Below are 14,098 nucleotides of genomic sequence, written 5' to 3' on the forward strand. Positions count from 1 at the left end.
GTACCGGCATAAAAAATAACTAAAGGGAATAAATCTGGGCCCGCCAGCCCACCTTGCTAAAGTTTGAGACGCCTCAAATCTGTTCAAACAAATTTATTCACACTTTCGCAGGGATTTAGGACCGTAAGCCCCGAAAACTACGAACAAATGTGATTTATGTAATGGTATATCATAGATAAAGTTCCTTCAAGATATAAATTTTTGATTTAATCCCTTTGTTCTCATAAGTACAGATACTCATAAAGACAGATTCTGAAAACGACAGAAATGGACAGTTCCACCCAAAATTTAATACTGGCAATTAGCTGATATGGTAGGCATTCACGCGTTGAAATTAATAAATATAGATATAAACAGCTCGACAGACATACGAACAGACAGGCATCGTAGGCTTAGTAACAAAGTTCCGTTGGCACCCTTCCAATACGGAACTCTATTTCTGTATACAGAACCCTATAAGAATTTATAGGGTTCTGTATTAGGTTCAGGGCCGGAACATTACACGCTCTAGTGCTATATCTCACTGGGCATAGATTAATAAATTCTCGAAGTACAAAAGTAGTGGCGGGTCAGTCACGTACAACAAATAAACATCTCCTAACTGCTCTTAATGCTTTAAACCACCGCTTAACGTCGCCCGGAGACAGTTTAGTGCGAATTGTTCGCATTTTATCTGATACCGCGTGTATAATTGACCGTTTTACTCACGAAATATAGTGATTTTATGGAGTTTACTGGCTTATGTCCGTGATTTCATCCGCGTGGACTACAAAATTGTTTCAAACCCCTATTTACTTCCATGGAGGTTAAATTTTCAAAAATACTTTCTTAGCGGATCTCTACGTCATAATAGCTATCCGCATGCCTCGCCCGAGCCATCCAGTAGTTTGAGCTGTGCGTTGATAGATCAATCAGTCAGTCAATCACTTTTCCTTTTATACAATACTAGCTGATGTCCGCGACTTCGTCCGCATGGATTTACATTTTTCAAAATCCCGCGGGAACCCTTTGATTTTTCAGGATAAAAAGTAGTCTATATGTTAATCCAGGGTATAATCTATCTCCATTGCAAATTTCAGCCAAATCCGTCCAGTAGTTTTTGCGTGATTGAGTAACAAACATCCAAACATCCACACTTTCACATTTATAATATTAGTAGGATTTAGATTATGACAAATAAGCATCTTCTAACCACCACATGCACATGGTTTAAACCACCGCTTAACGTCGCTAGGACATAGTTTATTGCGAATTGTTCGTATTTTATCGGATACAGCGTGTATTTGACCGTTTTACGCAAGGAACATAAGTACTTACTTAGTGCTTTTATGAGTTTGATCATGGTTACAGCACACTAGTTGTTACTCGTGAGATTGTTACATGAAATTTCTTTGTAACAGTAGGAAGTGGGAGAGGAGATGATCCACGACTTCGTCCGCGTGTTATCCAGCAAAAGCAAATCGTCCAAAATAGCAAAACACACGACAGATCCGACATGTCATCAAAGCGAATCAATCAACGTGAATCAATGGGTAAAATTAATTACGCATCTAATCACGAAAGCGATCACGTTCCATGTTTATTCCTCCTTTATTTGACGGCTCCAATGAATCTAATGGCATTTAGGGCCTTTGCACATGGCGACATTTATAGCCTCACTTAATTCCAAAAAGTGATTCAAACCCCACCCGTTGCAATATTGTCGTACCTACTCCAGGCACAAGCTTTACGCTTAATTAGAGGGGAAAGGGGAATATTAATCATTATTAACATGGTCAATATTCTTATTCTTAAGAGGGCTCTCTCCGTCACTCGTTTCCACTCGTTTCATACAATCGTAGTTCCAATTTCATTTGAATACTAAGCAACCTAAGTCCATGAAATTTTGCAGACATATTCTAGAAACTAATATCTATGTCTGTGGTTTTCCAGATTTCTGTTAAAATATTCGGTTTCAAAGTTACGCGGTCTTAAAATTTTCATACAAATCTTTGAGCCCCTGTAATTTTAAAACTACATATTTTTAGAAAAATCTAAAACACCACAGACACAGATATTAGTTTCTAGAATATGTGTGCAAAATTTCATGGACTTTGGTTGCTTAATATTCAAATGAAATCGGAACTAGGATTGTATGAAACGAGTGGAAACGAGTGACGGAGAGAGCCCTGTTAAAATCAGAACGTTAAATTTCAAGAAATGAAGTCGATTGACAATCTACCGTTTCATTATAATATCACTAGTGAGATTGTAATATCACGGCTTTGACAATATACCTGCGACAGATATACTTACAGTAAAAAAGATGTATTATAAGTAATACCGAAGCAAATTGTACCTAAATACCTACCTATTGTAAAACTTATCTCTTAGGTACAATACCTCTCGTTGACGACGAATTTCGTATATTTATGTTGAACAGAACGAAATAAAAGTTCCAGATTGTAATAAAATATTACACAATTTTACCCCATATTCATGACTAAGTAGGTAAGTATGCAAAAGTTTTATTTTCTTTCATAAATTTTCTCTAGTTTCCAAGTATGGGAATGGTCTCACAAGTTGAAGCATGTTTACAAGTTAATTTTGTTACTTTCAAATTTTCATATAAACTTCTAAATACTTCGTAAGCCTTACATATCAAGTAAGTCACAAAAATATTAACAGGGCTCTCTCCGTCACTCGTTTCATACAATTGTAGTTCCAATTTCATTTGAATATTAAGCAACCAAAGTCCATGAAATTTTGCAGACATATTCTAGAAACTAATATCTGTGTCTGTGGTGTTTTAGATTTTTCTAAAAATATGTAGTTTTAAAATTACAGGGGCTCAAAGATTTGTATGAAAATTTTTAAGACCGCGTAACTTTGAAACCGAATATTTTAACAGAAATCTGGAATACCACAGACATAGATATTAGTTTCTAGAATATGTCTGCAAAATTTCATGGACTTTGGTTGCTTAATATTCAAATGAAATTGGAACTACGATTGTATGAAACGAGTGACGGAGAGAGCCCTCTTAACAATTTCCCGTAACTTTTGCAAACATCTGTCGTTTCAGGAAGGTTTCATGCATAATGCAAACGGCTGATTGTGCTACAGATCCGTAGGTCTTTGTGCAAACACATATTCTTTGCATTTTACTGGTACACAATAGAGATGGACCATTTCAGAGACACTATTTATTATTTTTACCCGACTACGGCAAAGCCAAAAGGAAGGGTTATGATTTTAGCAGTCTATGTATGTATGTATGTTTGTATCCACATTCTATGTGTTCCACCTAAATTATTTCACACTCAATTTTTACTTAAATTAATGTGGCTAACGACGCACTTACAAAGTGCGAAAATAAAAAATCACTTTCCGAAAAATCGCCTGTGAAATCACTGCGAAGAAACAATAATTTCACCAAATGAAAATGATTTAAAAGTAGCAATCATGCGCATCGCTAGTACAAAATTATTATTATAGGTCCTATCTAGAGCTTAATGGATCTAATCTTTTTTTGCTGTTTTTTTTATTTTGGTATGCATTTTAAATCTTTGCCTCCAAAAGAGCAACGTTGTTATTTGTCAAGATCAAAACATTCCTAAATCCTGTCCGTCCGTCCGTTTGTCCATCTATCTTTCCTTAACGTACTGTAGTTATTTGTTGTTGTACTTCCCGTTGACCTAGAATCATGAAAGGCAGTAAGGTAGGTCTTATAGCACAAGTTCGGAACCCTTGGTGAACGAGTCTGACTCGCACTTGGCTGTCTTTTTGTAATATAGAATTTTCGTAACATTGGCAGCGGTTCGTATTGGAGAAACATTTTTATTGCATTAGCTAATAGCGTTCGTGTTCGGCATGTCTACGGGCGCGCTCAATGCCCAGACCTGCGGGCGACGCCGTGCCTTGACTGCCAGGTTCTTGCAAGGAACCAAAATCTTAATTTACTATAATCCGCTAAACCAGATCTGGATGGTGTAACATGCAGCATTCGCATGCACCGCCCGCCTTCGCACTGCTAAACATGCAGGAAAAGCCAGCCACCAAGATATAAGTTAGCCCTTGACTGTAACCAGGTGTCACCTGGTGGTAAGTGATGACGCAGTCTAAGATGGAAGCGGGCTAATCTGGTAGCGGTATGGCAGTTTCTATTAAACCTATACCCCTTTGGTTTCTATCGTACTGGAACGCTAAATCCCTTTGTGGCACGGTTTTCCAGTAGAGTAGTAATCCTCATACCAGACCAGACCAGAGCAAAAGGAATTATGAAACCTATATCCTGCCGGGAATCGAACTCTGGATCTCCCATTAATAAGGCCACAGCATTCACCACTACGCCTGGGAGGCGTAAGGCTTGTAAGGAATTCGCTCTAAACTGTTCGGGACGCTAAGCGGTGATTTAAAGCATTAGGAGAGTCCGTGAAGCAGTTAGGAGATGTTTATTAGTTGGACGTGACCGGAGGAGCACTATTTTTGTGTTTCGTAAATTTATTACTTGAGATTCTATTAGCGATATCCTGGGACGGTTAGTACTAATTTGGAATGGAGATATGGCTCTTGTTTTTCTGTATAAAGTACGAAAAGTTCTGTTTTGCCATAATACAGTTAGTATAGCTTAAATCCACGTGAATGAAGTCGCAAGCATCAGCATTCTATATAATATACTAGCCGATGCCCGCGGCTGCGCCCGCGTGGATTTAGGTTTTTCGAAATCCCGTGGAAACTCTTTGATTTTCCGGGATAAAAAGTAGCCTTTGTGCTAATCCAGGATATTATCTATCTCCATTCCAAATTTCAGCCAAATCCGTCTAATAAATTTTGCGTGAAGGAGTAACAAACATACACACACATACACACACATACACACACACACACACACACATACAAACTTTCGGCTTTATAATATTATAGTGTGATTAGTGTGATTAAAGGAAAAGCTGACTGACTTACTGACTAATTGATCTATCAACGCACAGTTTACACTACTGGCTGTTTTTTTTTGTAAAGAATATTAGCCATGCTAATCATGACTAATACTCCTCTTTCCCCTCCAATTAAGCGTAAAGCTTGTGCCAGGAGTGGGTGCGACAATAGTGCAACGCAAATGGTTTGAACCGCCGATCTTTCGGAGTTCAGTCCGTTCCTCAACCGTTGACCTATCGAGGCTTGGCATACAGACACCTATTATCACGTAAGGATAAGGAAGGATTTTTAAAAATTCAATTCCTAAGAGGGTAAAATAGGGGGTTGGAATTGGTGTAGTCCACACAGACAAAGTCGCGGGAATAAGTGTAAAATAAAATAATAGCGGCTACCGATCTCAACTCTCAATAAAAAATAAATTAGGTAAGTACTTGCCTAAAGAAATTATTCATTTCACACGAACATTGACCAACTTAAATTCTTTTAACCATCTTAAATCATATTCAAAGCTCTCCGTCTCTGAATTGAAATAAAATTTTCTTTGTACCATACAAAAAAAGACACCAAGAATTTTCCATTGTTAAATTTTCTTATCCGTCCTTGCGTGTTAAGCGATGCTCCAGCGATTCGTTTCAAATTTTATCCATTTTCTTTTGCTTTAAAAAATCTCAATGTCTGTCAGTCCATCTGTTCATAATGTCTTTAAATCGGACATGAACACGATTCAACCCAATTTAAAATAAGGATCGCTCTACTTATTGTCAATTTTATCAATAGAAGAAAGTCACCGAATTCCGTGATCATTGATTTTAACTTGCAGGCAAAATGATACATTTCTGGTTGACTCCTCAAATGAAAACTCTTGGCGATTATGTTTGAGTAATGGACAGTAAAAAGTTAAACGAAAACCGTGATAGCCTAGTGGTTAGGACGTCCGACTCCTAATCCAAGATCAGAGGTTCGATCTCGAGCTCGCACCTCTAACTTTTCCGAGTCCGAGTTCCGGTGAAGGAAATCGTGATGCCTGAGAGTTTTTCATAATGTTCTCAAAGGTGTGCGTAATCTACCAGCGTGGTTGACTGTGGCCAACTCCTTCTCACTCTGAGATAAGTCACACACTCTATGATATAACTCTACTCTCTGAGATATACTCTTGAGATATACTCTCTGAGATATACTCTCTGAGATATACTCTCTGAGATATACTCTCTGAGATATACTCTCTGAGATAACTCTTCTATGTAGTGAGCCGGCAATAAGTTGACCGTGATGATGATGACGTAGTAAAAAGCCATTTGAAAGGAATTTAACGATTTTTGCCACAACAATCGTCAATCAGTGAACGCCGCGTGTAGGCCGCAAGCCGCAAAAAGTGACATGCTGATGTCGTCCGTATTAAGGAGGATTTACACGGGCCGACTCGGGTCGTGCGGGTTTATGTTAAAGATACCGGATTATGCTTAATAAATAAAGCAGTCACACTCATTTAGTCTCATTCTTATTATCATTATGATAACCAACTTCCTCGTTTATTCTGTACAATTTAAGTCAGGTTATAGACATCTTCATTTGGCACATATTAATATGTTTCGCATATAAATTAAATCAAAATAAAAAAGAGAAACATTTTTGCTTGAGAATATTTAAAGTTTTCATCATTTATTCTTCTCACACTATTACTTATACTTAGTAAACTAAAACCTTTTAAAAATTCCACCTAAGCGAAACTGATACAGGTCAGCTAGTTGTATTATACCTATTGAGTTCTATAGTTACTAGTAATTTAAATATGAGATCCTAGAAAATATTATTTCCTAATTGCACAAACAAAAACCTGAGTAAAAAACAAAAAGCAAGATAGCTTTTTAAGCGTGATAAAGTTAGCTTTGGTGTAATTTTACCATTCGCCTTTGTTTAGAAAATCATATAAATCTTTTTTTAAGCAACTTTTGCAATTGTTACAATTCATAATCGTGATTAAATTGGCATGTGTAAATCGGCCATTACATCGCATACCAATTTGATTTCCACACTCGTACGGAATGCAATTAAGGGTGGTTTTGTTGACTAGATGTCAGAATTGATAGTGCGAATTGATCGCCATTTTAAGGTAGGACTACGCCGTGCACGCACACGGCTGTGCTGTAGTAATCCAATCCAATCCATCAGCCTGTATGGTTCCACTGCTGGACATAGGCCTTTTCATGAGCGCGCCACCAAACACAGCCTTCCTCATCCCCCTGCTCCCCACCACCTTCTTCGGGTCGTCACTCCAGCGACTGGAGGTCATTCTACAATCTACACTTAACTTACCGGTACGTGGTCTCCACTCCAGAACACGTCTGCCTCTTCGGCCGTCGGTTCTGCGTCAGATATGACCTGCCTATTGCCACTTAAGCTTACAGTAGCTATTCTATAGTAAAAGCGGTGATAACTGTGAAAGACCTAGTGGTTAATACGTGAGCCTCTTCTACGAAGGGTCGGGATTCAAACACACGCACCTCTAACTTTCGGAGTTGTATGCATTTCAAGCAATTAAATAAAACGTATTTTAACCGTGAAGGAAAACATCGTGAGGGAACCTACATGCCTGAGTTCTCCATAATGTTCTCAAAGGTGAGTGAAGTCTGCCAATCTGAGGAGACCCATGCTAAATACTTAGTGAGCTACGATGGATTGATAATGATGTACAAATATCTAAAAGACCAAGTTTCTAACTGTATACCTAATTACAAGCTTGATAGCCCCAGCGAGTGAAATTATTACAAAGTTTACATCTAAGAACATGAAGTTAACCTCAAGTTAATAATAAGTAATAATATTATTAAACTGGTCCATTCGGCATAGTTTTATGTAGTGGTCGGACGTTGGACCGAATTTAATTAACCGCCTGCAGTTGGTAGCGCCGGACCTGTCCGCTGGGAGGAGAAATGTGTGGTGCAATTCATAAGAGAGGCTATTTTTTTACCCGACTACGGCAAAGCCGAAAGGAAGAGTAATGATTTTAGCAGTATATGTATGTATGTGTCCATATTCTATGTGTTCCAATGTAGCGCTTAAACTACTCGGCCGATTTTGATGAATGAGGTGTCAATTGATTCGTTGTAAAGGTCCGGGTAATATAGGCTAGGTATATTTTATAAGGAAAAAATTGACCTAACGGATGTAAAAAAGTGCAGATGGCCAAAAAAGATTTTTTTTCTATTGTATCGAGTGGGATGTCAAATGAAAGAAGAGAAAAATTTAGTTTATGAATATAAATGTACTTACTTATAACATTAAAATATACCAAGAGACGGAAAAATAAGTTTCGAAAAATAATTTTTGAGATAAAGATTTTGTTGGGATAGTATTGCGATGGATTTTTGGGCTCTTCTCTTCCGCCTACATTCTATTGCAACGTCGTTCCTAAAAAGTTGTTGTGAGTTGACTCAACATCTCTTACAACTTGAGCCATACTGAGGCCATGCAATACTCTACCACTCACTCTCCCTACATAAGTTATTTCCCCCCTCATAGTTAAGTTACAACTTGGATTGTGGGTCAGCAACTCAGCAACGTCTTGGGGATAAATATTGTAAGGGCAACGAGAGGTTTTACTGTTTACACCCGAATATTGCAGTCGCTAATATTTTAGGTAATTTTCTTGCTCAGGAAAAATTTATTACCTTTCGCTTGCGCCTTTTTAGGGTACCGTAGTAAACCAAGGAACCCAGGAATTGTTTTATTCGCCCAGTCTATGTGCCCGTCTGTCCGTGTGTCAAATAAACTGTAGGAACTGTAATGCTGAAAAGTACAATTATAAAAACCTATTGCCGCTATAGATATATAGAAAAAAGTAAATTTTCAAGGTAGATTCGTACCTACTTATCTTCTGAACATAAAAAGCGTAAGTCGAAAAAAATAATTGAATGACACCTTGTTAAAAATGTGTTTTAAAGTCATCATAAGGTTTCTTCGAGAGTTCCTGGAAAGAATTACCGTTTATGAAATAATGACTGCCAAAATTTTAGCACCTGTCATGCCTACGAAACCCTGCTTATCTATTCGTATTCTGCCATGCACTGTACTAGTTTTTTGTCTTTTGTAAATCACATTACATATCAATCACTTACTTGACAAGTGCAAATTAAAAATTTATAACACGCCCGACAACTGAAGGTTACAGTAACTAGAAAAGAGCTGATAACTTTCAAACAGCTGAACCGACTTTCTTGGATTATAGCTAAGAACACTCTCGATCAAGCCACCTTTCAAACAAAAAAAACTAAATTAAAATTATCATAAGTTATTATTATAAGTTCATTAGTTTAGGAGCTAAGATGCCACAGACAGATACATAGATACACACATCAAACGTATAACACCCCTCTTTTTGGGTCGGGGGTTAAAAACAAATACCTATAAAATGTTCAAAGTCAAATTCATTCTGGAGTTCAATTCTAACCTATATTCCCGGTTTAATATTCGCTTTTATAACAGTGATCTATTGAGGCCTATGGCATATTTTTTTGTTTTTTTAATAAAAACTAAGATTCTGCGGATCCGCCGCGTTAAGGCGCAATAAAGGCAGCTTATAAATAATCCCACGCTTTAAGCTTTCTAATCTGCCCGTGAAATTCTCGTTATCTTGCAGCTAAGATTGATGTAACTACGTAGATTTATACCTACCTATATTACGCGACAGGTTGAGATGGCAAGCGGGGTATGAGGCGGGGGACGACCCGCACTTCACCTGCGTTCGTACAAAGATGTAGTAATTTTTATTGTACAGTAGCCTCTCAATATATTTACAACAACATAATTTTTGTAAGACAAAATATTCTCAGTTACAAGAGAGTTGGCGATCTACACAACAGGCTGACTAGACACCGTAAAAGGCTTGCGATTCCTACGCTCCGCCTTAGGAAGGTCCAAAAGTTATTTGTGGGAATGGGTATAATCTTTTATAACAAAATTCCTCAGTCAATTTTGGACTTGCCTTTACATAGGTTCAAAAAATCTATTAAAAATATGCCCCTGAGAAAATTACATTATACAATCGAAGATTATGTAAATGATAAAAGAGCGTGGATTTGACCTGCAATTCACTCCAGCAATGCGCGGGACTACAATTGCTTTTATATATGGCATAATATTGTTTACCAAATCTTTGAAAAGAGCAACCGCCGAGTTTCTTGCTGGTTCTTCTCGGTAGGAAAGGCATTCCGAACCAGTGGTAGATGCTTTTGACGATTCAAAAGAACTTGTAAAAGTCTAATTGAATAAAAATATTTTGAATTTTGAAATGAGGTTTATTAGCACATAATATTAATTATATTATGTCTTGCAAAAGCCTATTTGAATCAATCATATTATTAGTTATTTAAAAAGTGCCACAACCACATAAAAAGCCATGCCTTTCTATAACGGTCTACACTGTAATTTTATATGAACCAAGATTATATGTAGTTACGACCTAACTAACACGCGAGCAAGCCAATACCTGCCGCTGTTAATAGCAAAATCAATAAACTGATGGCCTTATTTCTTACGTGAAGGGTTAAAGTGGGGTGGCGTACACACATTGGTAACTATCTATCCATGGATAGACAAAGATAGAAGCGCTAGAAAACCCATTAGGCACGAATTGCTGGTCAGTTCTTAGGTCGCAGAAAACTATCGATTTTGGGGTCCTAAGGTGCTAGAATGGTGACAATGGTATCATTTCATTTCATTTCATTTCATTTCAATGGTGAAATGGCGGACAAGCGCAGCGTTAGAAGAAGTTGAAGTGGACGTCTATGATAATGATAATTTAGCCGTATGGACATAATTATTTTCAACTTTTCCGTTGTGACAGGAGCATCGTCTTAAAAATCCATCCATATTACCTACTATAATATTACAAACTAGCTGATGCCCGCGACTTCGTTCGCGTGGATGTAGTTTTTAAAAATCCCGGGGGAACTCTTTAATTTTCCGGGATAAAAAGTAGCCTATGTGCTAATCCAGAGTATAATCTATCTCCATTCTAAATTTCAGCCCAATCCATCCAGTAGTTTTTGCGTGAAGGAGTAACAAACAAACATACACACACACACACACACACACACACACATACAAATGCCTTTATAATATTATTAGTGTGATAGTGTGAAGTGTGATGCGAAAGCGTTTCTGTCTGTCTGTCTGCTGCGTTTTCACGGCCCAACCGCTGAACCGATCTTAATGAAATTTGGTACAGACTTGGAGTACATCCCGGGGAAGGATATAGGCTAGGTTATCCCGGATAATCGAAGAGTTCCTACAGGATTTAAAAAACCGAAATCCACGCGGACGAAGCCGTGGGCATCCTCTAGTTCATCATAATATCCTTGTTTATAAAAAACTGTACAAGTATTAAACGGGGGAAAAAATTGTACAGCGTGTTTTATATTTTAAAACGCAATCAACTCAAGCTTAAAAAGGGGGATTGACACAGCGCAAAATGTATTTTAAAATTACAATTTACAAATTAATTGACAGCACCTTGTTTAACGGAATTAATTATGCGACTGGCTCGCCTGACGTGAGAGCAAATAAACGGGAAATGCAATATGTTACTAAAAGCACATACGACTCACTGTTCCGAATGTAGTATGTACATAATACGGTAGGTACTTTACTTTTGTGTTGACTGTAACTTTAATACACAGTATACATGATCGGACTTCGTCTGTGTTGGCGTTTGCTGGCGCCTTTTTGGAATGTTTTTTTTTTTTTTTGTTAAAAGTGGCCGGTTTTTGCGTTTTACTGGTGTTTTTTGGTGGTGGAACTGACTGGGAAGCGCTCTAAAGGGGCGCCGCGCGTGTGTCGGCGAGCGCCGGCACAGACGAAGTCCATACTTATATAATTTCTTGTAAATAACTGCAAACTTGACATTGGCTAATCTATGTAAAACCAGACGAGAGAAAAAAAGTATACATGATCATCATCATCAAATTAAAAAAAAAATATTTACTCAATCAAACTTTTACAAGTACTTTTGAATGGTTAAATATATCTACTACAGGTTCGGAATGCCTTTCCTACCGAGAAGAACCAGCAAGAAACTCGGTGGTTACTTTTTTAAAACGACACTTTGGACAGTAACGCTGTTATTAACTTGATATAGGAATACCGATATATGAACGAATACCGAATAGGGAATAGATTCCAATCGAGCGTGGCTTGCCAGAAGTATGCATCAATTATACAGGCAATACAAAATTCTGATCAAATACAACTATTTGATCGAAATTTTGTATATTATTGCCAACAAACATTTTTATGTAAAACGAAGGCGTAAAGTATTAAATATTTACTATTTACTTGTTTGCAAAGTTTATTTCAACCAAAAATGAGCAAATTTTTATTGATTGTTTGATCAGGTAGTACAACGATATAATTTACGTAGTTGCGTCGTACTGATTGCGAACTACAATAAAATATTGGAAAAATATATTTGATAAAATAAAACTGTCTTTATAATGTGAATAATAAGAATACAAATAAATAAAAAACCTTTATTCAGCCAAAACTACAAATGAAAGAAAAAATGGGTGTTACCTACTTCCGAAAAGTACTGGGTTTCAGACATGACCCCTAGTCATATCAATCGTACCTACTATGAATGAAAAAATATGGGCAAAAATTCTAATTTTGTTGTTTAAATTCTAACCTTAATCCTCGTCAAGTCCAAACGAATTCCTAAATTAGTTTCATTAATTAACATTACTCCTATAGACCTTATTCGCACGAGAGTCTCTTCAACGTCAGTAAAAAAAGACGTTCGAATGAAACAAGGTGGCAATTTATCCACACGTTAGCGTTTTTCCTAACAGTATACTCAAATGAAAATATTATTTTTGATCGACTTCAAAAAGTTCCCGTTTTTGAAGTCTGCAGCTGACTTTACCACTTAAGTTTAAATTGTAGTAGTTACGATAGAGCATAGTGAAAAGGATTGTTGTTTGTAAAAATTGGAAAGCCGGAATAATCTGTCTAAGTTATATGTGAAATACGACGAACTCCCGAGAACTAATGCGGTACAAGTGTAAATTAAAAATGTATAACACCCCCAACAAGTGAAGGTTACAGTAACTAGAAAAGAGCTGATAACTTTCAAACGGCTCAAGCGATTTTCTTTGATTATAGCTAAGAACACTCTCGATCAAAGCCACCGTTCAAACAAATAAAATTAAGCTAAAATCGGTTCATTCGTTTAGGAGCTACAATGCTACAGACAGATACACAGATATACACGTCAAACTTATAACACCCCTCTTTTTGGGTTGGGGGTTAAAAATGACGATTGAAATCACTTCTGATAGGCCGACTTTCTCTTGCTATTGACAAAATGCAATGTTTCGGCAAAAATACTTTCTTACCTAGCGAATCTAACAATAGAAACTGTGGAAATGGTTGCAATCAACCAGCCATAAGTTTTCTGTCCATACTAAATGAAAGATTTGAGCACAATTATTAACGTTAACTCGAAAAATTACTCTAAAGGCTCAGATTTTGACGCGAGGCTTTTTCAACTACCGTGCGAATGAGGCCTAAATGTTGGGTTATCGAAAATTGAAACGTCAAGCACAAAGCTTCATCTCAATTTACAATTAACTTGAAATATAAAAGTAGACCCTTTCATATTCTTTTTTCATTTCAAACCTTTGATAGATTTCAATTGAAATAGAATTCAGTATTAAGGCTGATACACACCAATTGCGTTTGCAACACGTACACGTGACACGTGCGTAGTGACGCGCGTGAATCCGTAGACATAACTGCACGCATTACGTCTACGTGAATGTTCACGCCACGCAAGCGTTATGCCATGTTTCATACAGTTCCATACATTACAACGCAGTGGTACTCGCTACGTCTACGCTTACGCAGCCTGTGTGAACGAGCTGTTACTTATTCAGATTACTCATTATTTGTAATACTATATTTATGTATCGGTTTCAACGAATAAATTTTATTCTATTCTATTCTATTCTAAATAATACGGATACAAAGGTAAAAACATAAATCATATTAAAATGGTGTCTACGTAAGTATAAACCATACGAATATTATAAATGCGAAAGTCCGTCTGTCTGCTTGCCTTTGACGGTCCATCCATTTAATCCGTTTCAATTTTGACAGGTACAAAGTCAGCTTATATCCCTGCGAC

At 37.2% G+C, this 14,098-nt stretch overlaps 1 long non-coding RNA gene across 1 annotated transcript; it reads left to right on the forward strand.

Moving 5' to 3' along the window:
* The first annotated feature begins 3,239 nt into the window (after positions 1-3,239).
* On the forward strand, positions 3,240-8,053 carry LOC123874481. Its single transcript, XR_006797932.1, has 3 exons — positions 3,240-3,258; positions 4,043-4,048; positions 7,929-8,053. It is a non-coding gene; the product is annotated as an uncharacterized LOC123874481 (long non-coding RNA).
* The last annotated feature ends 6,045 nt before the right edge of the window (positions 8,054-14,098 follow it).

This window comes from Maniola jurtina, chromosome 18 (genome assembly GCF_905333055.1).
Source record: "Maniola jurtina chromosome 18, ilManJurt1.1, whole genome shotgun sequence".
Taxonomy (NCBI): Eukaryota; Metazoa; Arthropoda; class Insecta; order Lepidoptera; family Nymphalidae; genus Maniola; species Maniola jurtina.